This window comes from Diceros bicornis, chromosome 31 (assembly GCF_020826845.1).
Source record: "Diceros bicornis minor isolate mBicDic1 chromosome 31, mDicBic1.mat.cur, whole genome shotgun sequence".
NCBI lineage: Eukaryota > Metazoa > Chordata > Mammalia > Perissodactyla > Rhinocerotidae > Diceros > Diceros bicornis.
In genome coordinates, this window is record NC_080770.1 from 29,067,667 (window position 1) to 29,086,320 (window position 18,654).

The 18,654-nt window shown below is 39.2% G+C and overlaps 1 protein-coding gene across 6 annotated transcripts in view; it reads left to right on the plus strand.

The window, feature by feature from the left end:
- Positions 1-18,654, plus strand: part of LRRC4C (leucine rich repeat containing 4C) — a 171,655-nt gene that overhangs the window by 135,073 nt on the left and 17,928 nt on the right. For 3 of the 6 annotated variants that reach the window (XM_058527127.1, XM_058527129.1, XM_058527126.1), the window contains 2 exons: positions 10,701-10,752; positions 11,004-11,070. The exons of 1 other annotated variant lie outside the window; for it this stretch is intronic. The gene's annotated coding sequence lies outside the window, so the exon portion shown is untranslated. The remainder of the gene's footprint in view (positions 1-10,700; positions 10,753-11,003; positions 11,071-18,654) is intronic. 2 more of the 6 variants (XM_058527128.1, XM_058527130.1) reach the window with 2 other exon arrangements.

Genomic DNA, 18,654 nt, shown 5'->3' on the forward strand with positions numbered 1-18,654 from the left:
TCTGGCCCTGAGCTAACATCCGTGCCACTGATCTTCCTCACTTTATGTGGGACACCGCCAGAGCATGGCCTGATAAGCGGTGCGTCAGTGTGCGGCCGGGATCCGAACCCGGGCTGCCAGCAGCAGAGCGCACGCACTTAACTGCTACGCCACGGGGCCTGCCCCTTTCCCCCATTTTTTTAATTGATATCATAATAGTTTATAACATTGTGAGATTCCAGTTGTACATTATTATTTGTCAGTCACCATATAAATGTGCCCCTTCACCCCTTGTGCCCACCCCCCAACTTCCTTCCCCCTGGTAACCGCCAAACTGTTCTTTCTGTTTGTGTGTTAGTTTATATTCCACATATGAGTGAAGTCATACAGTATTTGTCTTTCTGTCTGGCTTATTTCACTTAAAATAATACCCTCCAGGTCCATCCATCTTGTTGCAAATGGAGCAATTTTGTCTTTTTTTATGGCTGAGTAGTATTCCATTGTATATATACACCACATCTTCTTGATCCAATCCTCTGTCAATGGACACTTGGGTTGCTTCCACTTCTTGGCTATAGTGAATAATGCTGCAATGAACACAGGGGTGCATAAGCCTCTTTGGATCATTGGTTTCAAGTTCTTTGGATAAATACCCAGAAGTGCGATAGCTGAATCATAAGGTATTACTATTTTTAATTTTTTGAGGAATCTCCATAACTGTTTTCCATAGAGGCTGCACCAGTTTGCATTCGCACCAGCAGTGAATGAGGGTTCCCTTTTCTACACATCCTCTCCAACATTTGTTATTTTTTGTCTTGGTGATTAAAACCATTTTCACAGGTATAAGGTGATATCTTAGTGTAGTTTTTATTTGCATTTCCCTGATGATTAGTGATGCTGAACATCTTTTCATGTGCCAATTGGCCATCTATATATCTTCCTTGGAAAAATGTCTGTTCATATCCTCTGCCCATTTTTTGACCTGGTTGTTTGTTTTGTTGTTGTTCAGTTGTGTGAGTTCTTTATATATTGTGGAGATTAACCCCTTGTCAGATATACGATTTGCAAATATCTTCTCCCAGCTGGTGGGCTATCTTTTCATTTTGATCCTGGTTTCCTTCGCCTTACAGAAGCTCTTTAGTCTGATGAAGTCCCACTTGTTTGTTTTTTTCTTTTGTTTCCCTTGTCCGAGTAAACATGGAATTCGAAAACATCCCTCTAAGACCGATGTCAAAGAGTGTTCTGCCTGTATTTTCTTCTAGGAGTTTTATAGTTTCAAGTCTTACCTTCAAGTCTTTGGTCCACTTGGAGTTAATTTTTATGTATGGTGAAAAATAATGGTCTACTTTCCTTCTTTTGCATGTGGCTGTCCAGTTTTTTCAGTACCGTTTATTGAAGAGACTTTCCTTTCTCGACTGTATGTTCTTAGCTCCTTTGTTGAAGATTAGCTGTCTATATATGTGTGGTTTTATTATTGGACTTTCAATTCTGTTCCATTGACCTGTGTGTCTGTCTTTGTACCAGTACAATGCTGATTTGATTGTTATAGCTTTGTAGTATATTTTGAAGTCAGGGATTGTGAGGCCTCCAGCTTTGTTCTTGTTTCTCAAGATTGCTTTAGCTATTCAGGGTCTTTTGCTGCCCCATATGCATTTTAGAATTCTTTGTTCTATTTCCGTGAAGAATGTCATTGCGATTCTGATTGGGATTGCATTGAATCTGTAGATTGCATTAGGTAGTATGGACATTTTAACTATGTTTATTCTTCCAATCTGTGTACATGGGATATCTTTCCATTTCTTTATGTCATCATCGATTTGTTTCAATAATGTCTTATAGTTTTCATTCTATAGGTCTTTCACCTCCTTGGTTAAATTTATTCCTAGATATTTTACCCTTTTTGTTGCAATGGTAAATGGGATTATGTTCTTCAGTTCTTTTTCTGTTAGTTTATTAGAGTATAGAAATGTAACTGAGTTTTGTAAGTTGATTTTGTACCTTGGAACTTTGCTGTAGTTGTTGATTATTTCTAATAGTTTTCTGATGCATTCTTTAGGGTTTTCTATATATAAAATCCTGTCGTCTGCAAACAGGGAGAGTTTCACTTCTTCATTGCCTGTTTGGATTTCTTGTATTCCTTTTTCTTGCCTAATTGCTCTGACCAGAACATCCAGTACTATGTTGAATAAGAGTGGTGAGAGTGGGCACCCTTGTCTTGTTCCTGTTGTCAGAGGGATGCTTTCAGTTTTCCCCATTGAGTATAATGTTGGCTGTGGGTTTGTCATATATGGCCTTTATTATGTTGGAGTACTTTCCTTCTACACCCATTTTGTTGAGAGTTTTTATCATAAATGGATGTTGGATCTTGTCAAATGCTTTCTCTGCATCTATTGAGATGATCATGTGGTTTTTTATTCCTCATTTTGTTAATGTGGTATATCACATTGATTTGCGGATGTTGACCCATCCCTGTGTCCCTGGTATAAATCCCACTTGATCATGGTGTGTGATCTTGCTAATGTATTGCTGGATTCAGTTTGCCGATATTTTGTTGAGGATTTTTGCATCTACGTTCATCAGGGATATTGGCCTGTGATTTTCCTTCTTTGTATTGTCCTTGTCTGGCTTTGGTATCAGGGTGATGTTGGCCTCACACAATGTGTTAGGAAGTGTTCCATCTTCCTCTATTTTTTGGAATAGTTTGAGAAGGATAGGTATTAAATCCTCTTTGAATGTTTGGTAAAATTCTCCAGAGAAGCTATCCAGTCCTGGACTTTTATTTTTGGGGAGGTTTTTGATTACTATTTCAATCTCTTTACTTGTGATTGGTCTGTTCAGATTCTCTATTTCTTCTTGATTCAGTTTTGGGAAATTGTGAATCTAAGAATTTATCTATTTTTTCTAGATTTTCCAATTTGTTGGCATATAGTTTTTGATAGTATTCACTTATAATTCTTGGTATTTCTGTGGTATCCATTGTGATTTTTCCTCTTTCATTTCTAATTTTATTTATTTGAGCCTTCTTTCGTTTTTTTTTCTTGGTGAGTCTGGCTCAGGGTTTGTCAATTTTGTTTATCTTCTCAAAGAGCCGGGTTTTTGTTTCATTGATCCTTTCTACTGTTTTTTTTGTTTTCAATTTCATTTATTTCTGCTCTTATTTTTATTAGTTCCCTCTTTCTGCTGACTTTGGGCTTTGTTTGTTTTTCTTTTTCTAATTCTGTTAGGTGTAGTTTAAGATTGCTTTTTGGGGATTTTTCTTGTTTGTTAAAGTGGGCCTGTATTGTTATGAATTTCCCTCTTAGGACCACTTTTCCTGCATGCCTATGAGTTGGTATGGTGTATTTTCATTTTCATTTGTCACCAGATGTTCTTTGATTTTTCCTTTAATTTCTTTAATGATCCAATGGTTGTTCAGTAGCATGTTCTTTAGTGTCCACATCTTTGTCACTTTCCCAGCTTTTTTCTTGTAGTTGATTTCTAGTTTAACAGCATTATGGTCAGAAAACATGCTTGTTATAATTTCAATCTTCTTAAATTTATAGAAGTTTGCCTTGTTTCCCAACATATGGTCTATCCTTGAGAATGTTCCATGTGTGCTTGAGAAGGATGTGTAATCTGCTGTTTTTGAATGGAGTGATCTATATATATCTATTAAGTCCATCTGGTCTAGTTTTTCATTTAAGTCCACTATTTCTTTATTGACATTCCATCTGGATGATCTATCCATTGATGTAAGTGGGGTGTTAATGTCCCCTACTATTATTGTGTTGTTGTTGATATGTAATTTTAGGTTTGTTAATAGTTGCTTTATGTACTTCAGTGCTCCTGTGTTGGGTGCATATATATTTATAAGTGATATGTCTTCTTGGTGGAGCGTCCCTTTTATCATTATATATTGCCACTCTTTGTTTCTCATGACCTTTTTTATCTTGAAGTCTACTTTGTCTGGTATAAGTATGGCAACACCTGCTTTCTTTTGTTTGCCATTAGCTTGGAGTATCATCTTCCATCCCTTCACTCTAAGCCTATGTTTGTCTTTAGAGCTAGATGTGTTTCCTGGAGACAGCATGTTGTTGGATCTTGTTTTTTAATCCATCCAGCCACTCTGTGTCTTTTGATTGGAGAATTAAATCCATTTGCATTTAGAGTGATTATTGATATATGAGGGCTTAATGCTGCCATTTTATCACTTGTTTTTCAGTTGTTATGTATTTCTCTTGTTTCTCGTCCCACGTATTTTGGACTGCTAATTCAGTTTGGTGGCTCTCTTGATGGTTTTCTCAGATTTCTCTTTATTTATCATTTGTGTCTTTCTTCTGATTTTTTGTTTAGTGGTTACCATGTGGTTTGTATAAAAGATCTCGTAGATGATATAGTCCATTCCCTGGTAGCCTCTTGTTCCCTTAGTCTAAGCAGGTTCCATCCCTTTCCTCTTCCCCTTCTAAGTTGTTGTCATCACAACTTATTCCTTTATGTGTTGTGAATTTGTGGTTAAAATGAAGTGATAATATTTATTTTCAATGTTTTCCTTCCTTTTATCTTTAGAGTTATAATTAATTGCTTGCTAACCTGCTCTAATAGAGAGTTGCAATTTTCTGATTTTGTCTGCCTATTTATCCCCTTGCTCAAGGATTTGTAAACACTTTCTTTTTTTTTCAGGTATGAGGTCCTTCTTGATCAAATCTTGTAGGGGGTTCTTGTGGCAATGAACTCCCTCAGCTTTTGTTTGTCTGGGAAAGTTTTTATTTCTCCATCTTATCTGAAGGTCATTTTCACTGGATATAGTATTCTTCGCTGAAAGTTTTTGTCTTTCAACATTTTGAATATATCATTCCACTCTCTCCTAGTCTGTAAGGTTTCTGCTAAAAAATCCACTGAAAGCCTGATAGGGTTTCCTTTGTAGGTTACTCTCTTCTGCCTTGCTGCCCTTGATATTTTTTCTTTGTCATTGACTTTTGCCAACTTTACTAACATATGTCTTGGAGAAGGTCTTTTTACATTGATGTAATTAGGAGTTCTGTTGGCTTCTGTTACCTGTAATTCCAGCTCCTTCTCCAGGTTTGGGAAGTTGTCAGTTATTATCACTTTGAAGAAGCTCTCTGTCCCTTTCTCCCTCTCTTCTCCCTCTGGAATACCTATAATCCTTATGTTGCATTTCCTAATTGAGTCAGATATGTCTCGGAGAATTTCTTCATTTCTTTTTAGTGTAAGTTCTCTCTCCTCCTCCATCTGAAGCATTTCTGTGTTCCTATCCTCTAGATTGCTAATTCTATCCTCCATGTTGTCAGCTCTGCTGTTTAAGGACTCCAGATTTTTCTTTATCTCATCAGTTACGTTTTTCATCTCTAACAATTCTGTTTGGTTTTTCTTTATAGTTTCAACCTCCTTTGTGAACAATTCCCTCTGTTCAGTAATTTGGTTCCTGATTTCATTGAACTGTCTTTCAGAACTCTCTTGTAGCTCATTGAGTTTTCTTATGATGGCTGTCTTGAATTCTTTGTCATTTAGGTTGTAGATTTCTGTGCCTTCAGCATTGATTTCTGGGTTTTTGTCTTTTTCCGTCTTGTCTGGAGTATTAATATATTTCTTTATACCATTTGGTGGAGTGGATTTGTGCCAGCACATAGTGATAGTTTCTGGACGCAGGTTCCACCTGCCACCACTTGGGGTGGGGGGCAGGAGCTGTGTAATGTGAGCCCACTGCTGTCATCCCTGTCAGCTGTGCCTGTCAGAGTCTGGGTCACTCCTTGGGATTGCAGCAGCCCTGTGGGGTCTCCCCCCAAATGGGAAAGAAATCACGTGGGGGGCTCAGGGCTGCCATCACCTGCTTCCACAGTCCCGCTGAATTGTGCTCCCCTCTTCAGGGCTGCAGCAGTACTATGGGCCTTCCCAGCAGCCAGGGACTCATTTGGTTTCTGCTGCCCTCTGCTCCTAGGTCGCACCAGCTATTGTGCTTGGTGGGGGGGACCTCCCCTCTGGGACCCAGCCAAAGCCACCCCCTGGGACCAGGTGAGATTGTGGTTTCTCCTACCAGACAAGAGAGTGATCACATGGGGGCTGAGGACTACTGCTGCCTGCTCCCACAGTCCCACTGAGACATACTTCCCTTCTTTGGGGCCACAGCAGTACTATGGGCATTCGAGGCGGCCAAGAGCTTGTTCTCCTGGGCAACAGCTCAGCCACCTGCTGCTCTGAGCTTGCACCAACCTTTGTGCTTGGTGGGCAGGGCTTCCCCACTGGGTCCAAGCCTGTGCCGCTCTCTGCAGGCCATGTGACCCTGAGGGCTCTCCCACTAGATGAGGAAGCAATCACACAGGGACTCAGGGCTTCTGTCACCTGTTTCCATAGTCCTACAGAGGCACACTCCCACGCTTGTGGCTGCTGTGGTGCTATGGTTGCTCCAGCCGGGAAAGCAGTGGCACTCATGCACTGGGCTGCCTGGGGTCCAGAGGATGCTCACCTCTCTCCACCACCTCCTTGGGGGGTAGTCCATCCACCTTCAGATGTGTAGTTGCTCAGGTCTCTCAGATGTCCTGGTGTGCTGTGTGGATATCCTCTGCTGATCAGTGAATGTCCTTTAAGTTGTAGTTTGAAGCGGGAGAGAAACGGAGAACAGCTCACTCTGCCATGTTGCTGACATCACTCCTATACTGTTTGAATTATATATCAACAGTTTATGATTTAGGAAATGGTAATTTTATAAGGTTCACACTAATCATACTCTTTGATTGTATGATTCAAATTCAGGGTGTACTTTCAGTTGGTTCTTTCTGTATATAGCCAAATAAGCTTTATTTTATTTACCTATTCAAGAAACTTTTATTGAACATACTACATGGCAGTAAACGTAGTGGGCTGTGGATGCACATAAAATGGAATATAGTGCCTGTCCCAATGGGGCGTGTAGTCTAATGGTACAGAAAGACACATGAGTAGGGAAGTACAATGTGAATGACTAACACAGTAGTTGATAGTTGCTCAATAAATGTTCTTTTCATTCTTCCTGTATGGAAGTAGTAGTTCTATGTGTTAAAGGAGCACAAAGAAAGCAAATACCTACAAATTTAGTGAACCTGAGAAGGATTCATAGCATAAGTACCTCCCTCCCTCACTTAACGTGTTCATGTTAAAGGATCATATATTGGGTGGAACACTGGTCTAGGGCTCCGACAATTTTAACCTCTTGTATTAACAGTTATCATATATTACTACTGTTATTTTTTAAACTTGGTACATTATTTAACTTCCTTATACTTTAACTTTCTTGTCTGCAAAATGGAAAAATATAGCGTCTTCTGTCTACCTCCCATAATTGTGAAGGTCAGATAAGATAATGTATATGAGAAGATTTTCTAATCTGTGATGTGTAATATAAACAAAAGGTACCATTTGCATCACCATCTCTCTTGTTACCAATCTTGTTTTTATGGCAATATGTAAAAGATCAAGGTAGTTTATTAACTTGATTTATATTTTCTCATGTCCAGGCATGATCATGTATTTGGGGATAAGTGCCACGTTCAGCACCAGATAATCATTTTAGAAAAGTGGGTGAATTGTTTAGCCACTCACCAAGTGTGTAATAAATAATGAATGAAACTCTCTCAGATAATAATAATCATTCCTATTATCTGAGAGCTTACGATATGTCAGGCTTAGTGATTTATGAGCATCACTTCATTTCATGTTCAGAACAACCTTCTGAGGTTGGCTGTATTATTATCACCCTCACTTTTCAGATGAAGGATTTGAAATCCAAAAAAATTATAGAACTTGCCTAAGTCACGAATTTACCACATCTAATGACAGAATTAATCAGCTTAATTTCTCTAATGCTCTGATCTAGGATTCATCATCATCTCCACCTTTGTACCACTCTTCCTGCTTGATAATCCCATTTTCCCCAGAAAAGCCCTCAAAGAGGCACTGAATTTCCCTGGGCTTTGGTTTCCTCATCTGTAAAATTGGATTGCTGATGGTTTCCATCAGTAAACAAATCATGTAGACTCCATGTCCTCAGACCTCATATTGTTGGAGGAGACGGAAAATAAATAAATACATAGATATAGGCATACCTACATAAATATGCATTATATCTAGTTGTGAGAAGTATTATGAAGAGAAGTAAAGCAGAATAAGGGGCTATAGAGTGATGGGGGAAGGGGTAGCTATATTTTAGACAGCTTAGCCAAGGAAGGTATCTCTGAGCAGGTGACCTGAGGAAAGTGAAGAAGCAAAGCATACAGGTATTTGGATGAAAGGTGGTACTATTGTCATGTGCATGCATACCTACAGGTCCGTCTGGGTGAAGAACATTCCAGGCAGAAGGAACAGTAAGTGCAAAGTTCCTGAGGAAATAGTGTGCTTGGTATATTGAAGGAACAGCAAGGAACCAGTGTGGCCAGAGTGGAGTAAGTAAGAGCAATAGTGGTAGCCAGTAAGATCAGTGTAGAAGGGATCCAGAACACAAATATAAATGGTCTCATAGGCCACTGGAAGCACTTTAATATTAGTCTGAGTGACATGAGAAGCCATTGAGCATTGAGCAGAAGAATGAATGTGATCTGACTTTCATTTTCATAGGATCCTTCCACTGTATTGAGAAAACACTTGGGGCAAGAATAGAGGCAAAGACACCAGATAGTGGACCAGGCTTTTGGAATAATCCAATTATCCAGAAAGAGAATGGACTAGGATATAGCAATGGAGGTGAGAAGAAGTGACGAGACCATTGATTTACAGGATTTCCAATATATAGGCAATAGCATGTAAAGGTGATAAAGTATAGATGTAATAGGATGAAAAGTGAGGATGAGACCAAAAAATGAAGTTTCCAGGAGACTTTGGCCTGAGCTACTAGGAGGATGGTCCTTGGAACAGTGCTTGGCACACAGTAGGAGCTTAAAATTTTTTGTTTAATGAATGAATGGAGTTGCTATAGAAAAGTCTTTGTCAGGGATGGAGGTGGAGTTGGAGTTTTATTTTGGACATGTTGATCTTTGATGCCTCCAAGTGGACGTCTTGAATTAGCAGTTATGTATACAAGTCTGCAGTGGGCTGGAGATATATGTTTGGCAGTCTTCAGTTTGTAGATGGTGTTTAAAGCCACTATGGAACCACCTAGAGAGTGAGTATAGGAAAAGAAGAGGTCTACTAACTGAGCCCTGGTACATTCCAAGGTTTAGTGCCCCAGGAGATAAGGCAGAACTAGCAATGGAGGTTGAGCAGAGTGATCAATGAGGTAGAAGGAGAATCCAGGGAGTGGTTTCCTAGGAGCCATGTGCAGAGAGTATTTCAGGAAGGGCAGAGTGGGCACTATGTCAAATGCTGCTAATGTTTGCCTAATGTGAGAATTGAGAACAGGCCACTTGATTTGGCAATGAACATAAGCTTTCACCTTCCACTTTTTCTCTACCCTCTCGACACACACTAATTGTTACACACTGCCTTGCTCTCACACTGTTATAAACCCCAGGCACATTAACTTATATCTTATATTTCATATTTCCTACACAAAGGTAGTAAATGGTTTATGAAACCATGAGATTTGGGGAAACTTTCTATAAGATTAAGTTATATGTTTTTTAAAACCAATGATGGAAAATCCACAGATCATCTCTGAAATGAATTTTAATCATATTCAGTTTTACTTATGTAATAATAATAATATTCATTAGCAGTATACTGCTTTGAAGTTTGAGAATCACTTTTACTTATACTATCTGTTCCAAACAAAACAATCTAACATGGTAAAACACCCAGCTTTGAAGCTTACACCATCAGACTATACCACCTGCTAACACCACCTTAAAGGAGTCAACCACAGACCCACACTTCACTCCTCCTCATGCCTTAAAAATTTTAACACCTGCCTCCCTGTTGTTCTGCCGAGTCCTACTTCTGAGAGAGTGCTTGGTGATTTCAATATCCGTGTCTGTCCCTTGATCTTGTTTACTAATTGTGGGAGCTTTTTCCATCTGTACTTGCTCAGGGTTTCCTCTCTGTACAGTTTGCACCAACTGTATGTCTAAGCTTGGGCTGTAAAGATCTGTATTTGTTGGAATTAAAAATAGTTTAGTTTACTTCATTATGCTTTGCAAAATTCCAGCTCTATTCTTCATGTTTCTTTGCTCCAAGTACTCTGTGGTCCTCAATATCAGATTCAATTTCTAACCTACCATTGACACCGGAGTGTTAGGAGGGGGGCCGGGGTAGGATGAGGGATGGGTAAGAGGAGGAGATGTTAGCGTCTCTCTTGGTTTTTGATGTGGAAAAAATTCCCAATTGAAATTTGCAACAGATGCCTATGTCAAACTTTTAACATCTCATTTGACTTTAATAATTCAGAGTATTCTATTTAAATATTTCCTATCTATCTTCAAAATACATTATCTTATTTGATCTTAAAAGGTGGTTTTGATCAGAACACTGGATCAGAGAGAAAATGTGACTTGCTTAAGGTCATGCATCTAAGTCAGAACCAAGTGTAGACTGCAGATCTTCTGACTCTGAATGCATTTTTTTTTATCGGCATTAAACAATGCATTGTTCAAAATGGCCAGTGGTTAAAATAGCTGCCTTGGCTTTCTGCCCAGGAGAGTGTTAAAATACAGTGGTGATTCAATAAAGTTTGTCATCAGTGTTGTCTGTTCTGATGGTGGTGGCAGTAGATGGAGAAATGTGCTGAATTGTTCTAATGCATGAATTTTGTTTGTTTTTAGATTGACAAACACGTTGCCTGTTTATAGCGTAGAGACCGCAATGGAGAGCTAGGTGGGTGATGATTCATGCTAAATCTTCCCCACAATATGCTGAACACTACAGCAGCAGCTAACGTGAAGTGGCTCATTATACACTGTCAAATCCAGTAACAGCAACTACTGGCTTTGCTAGCATGAGCAACTTGTGGGAGGCCCAGCTACTGCAAACCATTACTGAATTTCAAAAAATAGGCTGTAATATAGTCGAAAAGACATATTCACTGAGTCATATTTGCAAATTTCTTGTATGTTTCTCTTTGCCAGTTTAGAGACAGCCTTCAGGTTCCCAGCTTGACACCAGAGATGACTCTCCTTGGAATTCACTTCTCTTGTGAGTGCCTCCTCCTTCCGTCATATTTTACGGGCTAAAGATTTTATCAAGGTAGTGGTGGCTTATGGACAGAGCTGGAAATGTGGTTCCCCCATGCAAATATTTCTGAAGCTCCCTTCTCACCCTACCCTCCATCAGCCAAACATGCCATACACACAAACACATTTACCTTCTACTGTAGCACAGATCCATGGATGGCATTTCTACTTATATAGAGAGAGGATCAGATGGGGAGGCAGCAGGCAAGAGCACTGACTCCTTGCTCTATAACTTATGATCGTGTATCTTTTGGTCTTCATTTAATTGTAATCTCTTGGAAGGTAAGATCCTGGATTTATTTATTTATTTAGTCTAGTGCCTGCGAGCCACACTAGTCCCTCCATAAATATTTATCAACAAATTTAACGCGATCCCTTCTAAAAAGTCCGTAATTAAGCTAGGGACTTGGGTTTAATCTTCTTGCCTCCCCTGTCCCTAGCACTGTACCTGGCACACAGTAGGTGGAAACTACCTGTTTGTTTAGTGAGGGAACAAGAGTATGAATGAGCCCACCAATCAGATGATTCCCAGTGGCCAAATTAAAGCCCAAGCAAACCTTTTCTAACTCTCAGAGACAGAAAAGTGATGGCTTCCAATCATTCTTCTTCGGGCCACCAGGAATAATGCCCTAAAAGTGGTTGTTTATTTTAGAAAGCAAAGGCTAATCTAAAGCTGTTTTCTTTTTTTTTTATATTCAAATGTCTATAAAACAGAAAAACACCAGAGACCTATTCATTGTTCACAAATGATCTATGGGGTAATAATGTGCTTGCTTTCCCAGCTGTGCTGCACTTTGGTCCTATCCTGGGTTTAATTGTAAATATACTGTGACCCTGGTTTTGTTCACTGGGCATGGGAGGGAGCATATAAGTGGCATGAGGCCTCAGAAGAACTCCCTTTTAACGCATGTCATTTGGCTAATTTGGGGTTTGCCTGTGGGAAATAATGTATGAAGTCCTGTAAAAAACAACATGCATTTTATTTGCATGCAATTCACATGAAGCTAATGATTTTCACAAAAAAATTACCTTTTTATTTTGCCATACCTATTTGTTGAGTTCTAAATGCTATCGGTATGATAATAGTATTGTCCCTCACAGTCTCATGTTTCATCATAATTAAATAAACAGCTTGTGAATTGCAGTCCAAAAAATATCTGTGTTCCACTCTTAACTTAAGGGGTTTCCATAGAAACCGTGGGCAGCAAGTTTAACTGACATTTATTGGACTTGAGGCTATATGCAGCATTGATATCTCTCTGTTTTTCTCTCTGTCACTCTATGTATATGCCTCCTTCTCTTTCTTTAACCCTTGCCATCCTCTCTCCCCCTCCTCCTCTCCTTCTCCTCTCTTTCCTCCTCCCCTTTCTCTTATTAGCAATGAGGAAGTAATTTGGACTCAGTTAGATTTAACAAATGCAATAATACTAAAATGAGCTCTGATACTTAAGTGTAATTGTGTTATTAGCTGGAAATGTTTTTCCTTAAAAACAAAAGAATTGAGAGTGAAGTTTACTCAAGTAGCACATGCTGATGGGTAGGAACACTGGCTGCCAGTTGAAAGTTTGCAGGCTACAGATCACAATCCACCTTCATGCCCCAGCTATGGCTTTCCCTGGATTCTGTCAACCCAGACTGATGTTTCTCCTCAGTCCCAATTTTTAGTCTTCTAAATGGAGCATAAAATCATTGTGCTGATCATATTCCAAGAGAAAGGAGGAGTTTATTTAGGAAGGAAAAAAAGCATACTATATAGTGTACCTACTGCATGCCAGATATTTTGCTAGGTACTTTCAGTTAGGTTGTCTTAGTGAATCCCACCAAATTCACTGCCAGGCAGTGTGCTGGAAGGAAAATGGATCTGGAGCTGGTGGTTGAAGTTCAGGCCCTACAGCAGACGGGCTGTAAAGCCTTGGGTATAGTGCTTAAATGCTCAGACTTGGTTTTTCAAAGACAAAATGAATAGGCACACTTCTAAGAAATGGAGTTTTATTAAGATTAGATATGATAATGCAGCCAGAACCCTATACGTGTGATATTTTTCTCCATCTCTTTAGAAATCTGTTTAGAAACAGACCCGAGACCAGTTACTAATTGTATGATTTGGGGTAAGTGAAAAACTAACAGAGCATCTACTTCGGGCAGTTGTTATGAAGATTAAATAAAACTGTATATGTAAAGTATTCAGAGAGTGTCTGCCACATAGAAAGCTGTGTTTTTTGCTCTCTTTGTCCCCCTTCGTCCCTTACTTTTCTGACTTGTTTTGTTTTTAGTATAGACTCAAAGTAAAAAATGATCAGTTTTATTAGATATAGTAAAAATGATCTAATACTTATAGTTTTAAATTACCTCACAATTCATAAGCTTTCTCAAGTTATCCTGATAGTAATGAGAAAGGAAAGACAGATAATATACACCCATTTCGCAGGTTAGGAAAAATGAGATTCAGAGTTGTTATTGACAAGATCTCCATAGAGAGAATGAAGAAGTGAAGTTTTTACCTAGTTCTCTAGGGTTCTTTTTATAACTAAAACTCTCAAAGTCTATTATTCTTAATTGGGGTCCTATGTTCATGAGTTTTAAAGCTTAAACCTAATAGATTTTAACTCATCTTTCTAATGAATAGTGAGAGGAAGAAACTTTTAGAAGGGAAGGAAAGGAAGTAAGGAGAGGGTAGTTACAAAGTTTGTCTCTTGTAGAACTGTTCTCAGATCCTTCTCCCAGGATCTGAAGGGGCATGGGAAAATACAATTCTCAATCCCAGGGACAGATGGGGCATTGATTTTGCACAGCATTATGCTTTAGTGTTGCTAGTTAGAAAAAAGGGGTGGAGTGGGGAGAAAACACTCCAAAGAAGCCAGGTATTAGTCAGAGATGTTAGTGGGTAACTAGTGAATTCAGAAGAGAGTATACAGTTAGACAAGAGTGTGATGGGACATGATTGCTGGAGAGAGTGATTGTTACCCTCCCTCCACACAGACCCACATGCACACACATCTATACAGTCAGCCCTCTGTATCTGAGGGTTCTGCATCCACAGATTGAGCCAACCGAGGATCAAAAGGCTTATGATGGTTGTGTCTGTACTGAGCGTGTACTGACTTTTTTCCTTGTCATTATTCCCTAAATGATACAGCATAACAACTGTTTACATAGCATTTACATTGTATTAGGTATTATAAGTAATCTAGAGATGATTTAAAGTATGCAGGAGGATGTGCGGAAGTTACATGCGAATACTATACCACTTTATATCAAGGACTTGAGCATCCATGGATTTTAGTATCCACGGGGATCCTGGAACCAATCCCCAATGGATATTAAGGGATGACTATACAAGATTAATCAGAATGAACAATTCTTTAATATATAATTATTGCATGGCTTCAAAGAGCCCATCCTAGGAGATAAGATGTTAGCTCTCCATTTTTATTTATTGTGTGCTTATGCTTGCATTATTACTAGAATATTCATTCTGTGATGTCTTTGAAAGAATCCCTTTAAGCCCCTTTCTTCATTTTGTGAGTATTAATTTAGTTAACACTAAATAAAATAATCCCTGAGGCACTTAGCCAGACACACAGCAATAGTAGTATGTCATGTGTGCTGAAAGCATATGAACAAGTAATGGCGCTACAGACAACCCCTCTGTGTGGTGGATCTGCTTTCGTTCAGGATTCCTCACATATGTTATGTGACACATAGCACCATTGCCAAATTAGTGAAACTTAATCTCTTTCTTATTTCTTAGATGAAAGTGGATTATAAATAGAAATTTTAATATTTTTCTCCCATGCTCTAATGCATCATTTCAGTAGCTTTGGGGTTGAGGAGAGTGGGTAAGACAAGAAATTTCTCTCGATGCTCTAGAGAAGGGTCCACAAACTTCTGTAGAGGGCCAGAGAGTAACTATTTTGTGCTTTGCAAGCCATATGGTCTATCACCACTACACAACTTTGCACTTTAATGTGAAAGCAGCCATAGAAAATATATACATGAATGAGTGTGGAAGTATTCCAATAAAACTTTATTGACAAAAACAAGTAGTGGGCTAGATTTTGCCTGGGGGCAGTAGTTTGCCAACTACTGATCTTAGAGTTTTGCCTGCATCTCCGTTCACCTTCCATTTCTGTTCACATGGCAGTTATAGCTTAAAAGATGGGATTGGGGAGTGCGGGAGTGATGACCATAACATATTTACCCTCATTTTGTCACACTTATCTTTTTTTTTTTTTTTTTTTTTTTTTTTTTTTTTGTGAGGAGATCAGCCCTGAGCTAACATCCGCCAATCCTCCTCTTTTTTTTGCTGAGGAAGACGGCCCTGGGCTAACATCGGTGCCCATCTTCCTCCACTTTATATGGGACGCCGCCACAGCATGGCTTACCAAGCAGTGCGTCGGTGCGCGCCCGGGATCCGAACCAGCGAACCCCGGGCCGCAGCAGCGGAGCGCGCGCACTTAACCGCTTGCGCCACCGGGCCGGCCCCTGTCACACTTATCTTTGATTAAACTTTATCTTTCCAGTATTCCTTTGGCCTAGGAAGAGCAGGTTTTCTGTTTTCACTTTACAGAAGGTACAGAAAGTTTAAGTGGCTTGCATTAGTGTCATCCAGCATTTATGATAACCATATTAGAATTTGTCAGCTTTGTGTTTTTTTCAATTGGATTGTTCTTTTTAAAATGCATCCTTTAGAGAATAAAGAAAGCTGGTGAGAGAAGTAATCAAGAAGTAATTTTCGTTATCCAAACAAAGGAAAAATTAGTTAACTAATGTCATAAATACGAGAATGCAGTCTTCCCTGCTTTCTTATCCCATTAAGGTATCCCATTAAGATATCATAGGGGACCCAGTTTCTTATTGCTTTTCATGTATATTCTTGATTTTTTTCCATGGTATATTTTTGGAAATGATGCATTGTAGGCAAATGAATACAAGATAATACAGAGAGTTCTTGCTTTGCACAGTACTGTGTTAAGTGAAGCTTGTTCATATTGGAACTGAGTCCTCATTTTGAAGGCTCCATGGTAACTGAGAGCAAATCTGTTATAAAAGAACTGTGTGAAAAAGAGAACTTGGTTACGATATGCATGGCCTACGTTTAACGCGAGATGGAGCAAAATGAGGACTGCCTTAAGTCAATAAATAACTAAGAATTCAATTTTCAAATGTCTGCATTTGCCATGTAATTCCCCCTTTTGTGGTCATTGGGGGGAAACAAAGAAATCACTGATTACAGTCATTTCCATTATCTGACATGTCATCACCAAGGTTTCCTCATTATGCAATGTTAACAGTGTTGAGGTTACTTGAAACCAGCTCCAGTTCCAATTAGGAGGCCATCCCAGCTATCTGCATTCTGATTAAATGACGTTGCCTGGAAATCACAGAAAGAGTCTACTCTGTTTCCTCCCCTTGCTCAGATCTCATAAACACAGACTCGATTAAAGAGCGTTTCCTGATAAGGGTTTTGTGGGTCATTTTGGTGAATTTATTAAACTCTTAAGTCATGCTGAATAGTGAAAGGCAGTGGCTCCGAGATCTCCAATGGGAGCCTGGACTAGGTATGCGGGACTTACTCTGATGTTTTAGAGAGTCTGAAATGTAGAGAAGTCAGAGCAGCCAATGGTGGGTCAGGAATCAAGGGAGCTGGTGAAGGATAACAGGAGTCTCACAGAGTAAGGATTGCAGAGCAGAGAGATGCACATCATGATGTCATGTCAGCCTATATTTTAGGCAAAAAGCAGAGCCTCGTCCAGGCCCTCGTTGTTTCATATCTTGATTATTGAAATAATTTATTAGTTGACCTTCAGGTTTTATAGTGCGCTCTTCCCTACCCATTCTCCATGTTATTGCAAATCTGCTTTTCCTTAAATACTCTTCTCAGTGTCCTATTTCCTTCCAACAAAAGGAAAATCAAGTCCCTACAACCCATCCCATGACTTAATATAGAATCTAAATTCTTTTATCTATGTTTCACAATCTGGCGTTATTTTACTTATCCTGCCTTCTATCCCACTGGTTTTGAGTACATAGTCTTAAAAGAAGTCAGCTTGTGCCTCTCTGCCTTATATTCATGTTCACTTGCACATGTGTCCCACCTGCCAAATGCCTGTTTTCCATCAAACTCTTTCCTTTCTTTCTCTCTCTTCTCTCTGTTAGTGTGTCCTCCTAAAACATGCTGTGCTTTCTTCTCTAGCACTTTCTGCTATCTTATAGTTCCCTGTTTACTCGCTTATGAATCCCATACACTGTGAGATTCTCGACGGGAGACCCTTGGCCCCAAATGCAAGAACTGAACAATGTGCTTGATGCTTAGTAGGCAGCCAGCAAATATCACTGAAGGAGTAAATGCCTATGTTTTTCTCTCTCTTGGAATGTAGACCTTTTGCTTATCCAAACGTACATATCCTACTAAATCTCATGTCCGCATTGCCTGCACTGACTGTTCAAACCTTGCTGGTTCCCTCTAAACACCAGACTACTTAACAATTGTCCACACAGTCATCTACACCCTCACTCAGTGTAGCACTTTGGTATCAGCCTACAACTCTGTTGTTGAAGTTGGGCTTGTCTCAGAGCGGTGTTTCAAACGATGGTTGATGGGAGTTATTGAGTAGCAGTTCCTCACAAGTAAAGTTCACACATTGTTGATGACCATACTTAGAATCATATATATTATTAGAGCTGAAATGACTTTAGAGATTCTCTTTCCCAACACCCTACTGTAATATGAATCCCAGACATCTTTAGTGCTTGCCTGGGGATATATCTATGTGTGTGTGTGTGTGTGTTTACTGTCTAGGAAATTAGGGCTTTGCACTGTTTAATAATAAATAGGGACGAGAGTACTTGGTAAAAACTTGGAAGGTGATTTTAAAATCTGAATGGCCCTATATATGTGGTATTTATTCTCTGCAGATTCCTTGCATGGCAATTTAAGTTGTAGTACTCATTACAAAAACCCATATGCCTTTTGGGTGCTACTGTTGGTTTGTTTGTTTTCATCTTCTAAAGACAATGATGACCTTGGCACAGGGCATTTCCTAAGAATTAATGAGCAGCTGGGGGTTAATGGCTATCAACTCCTCCCAGCTAGTCATCAATCCAAAGGAAGCTTGGGAAGCAAGGTCATTAACTGCATTACCGACTTCCTGAAATCAAATCCTTCTCTACCTGCCTTACCAAGGACTTATGTTTAAGATGGGCTTGTTAGGTTTTCAAAAGCTTCTTTAGTTATTTGACCTGTTATTAACCTGTACAAAAAAATATATTAATATTAAATTAATATATAGAAAAAGACTGAAGAATAACCATTAGCCTCTGGGAACTGATAGGTGAATGTCATAAGGAGGAAAATAATTCTCCGTATTTGATTAAACATAATTTGAGATGTTTGGCCTCTTTTATTTGCTTTCCTTTTATTCCTTTTTTCAAACTGAAAGTCTAGAAAGAATCATCCTGTTGTGCATCCTGAGAGGCTAAAACACGTGTCCAGTTTCTGCAATTTAACCTCATCTCACGTTAGACTTTTTTTTGCTGTGGGAGG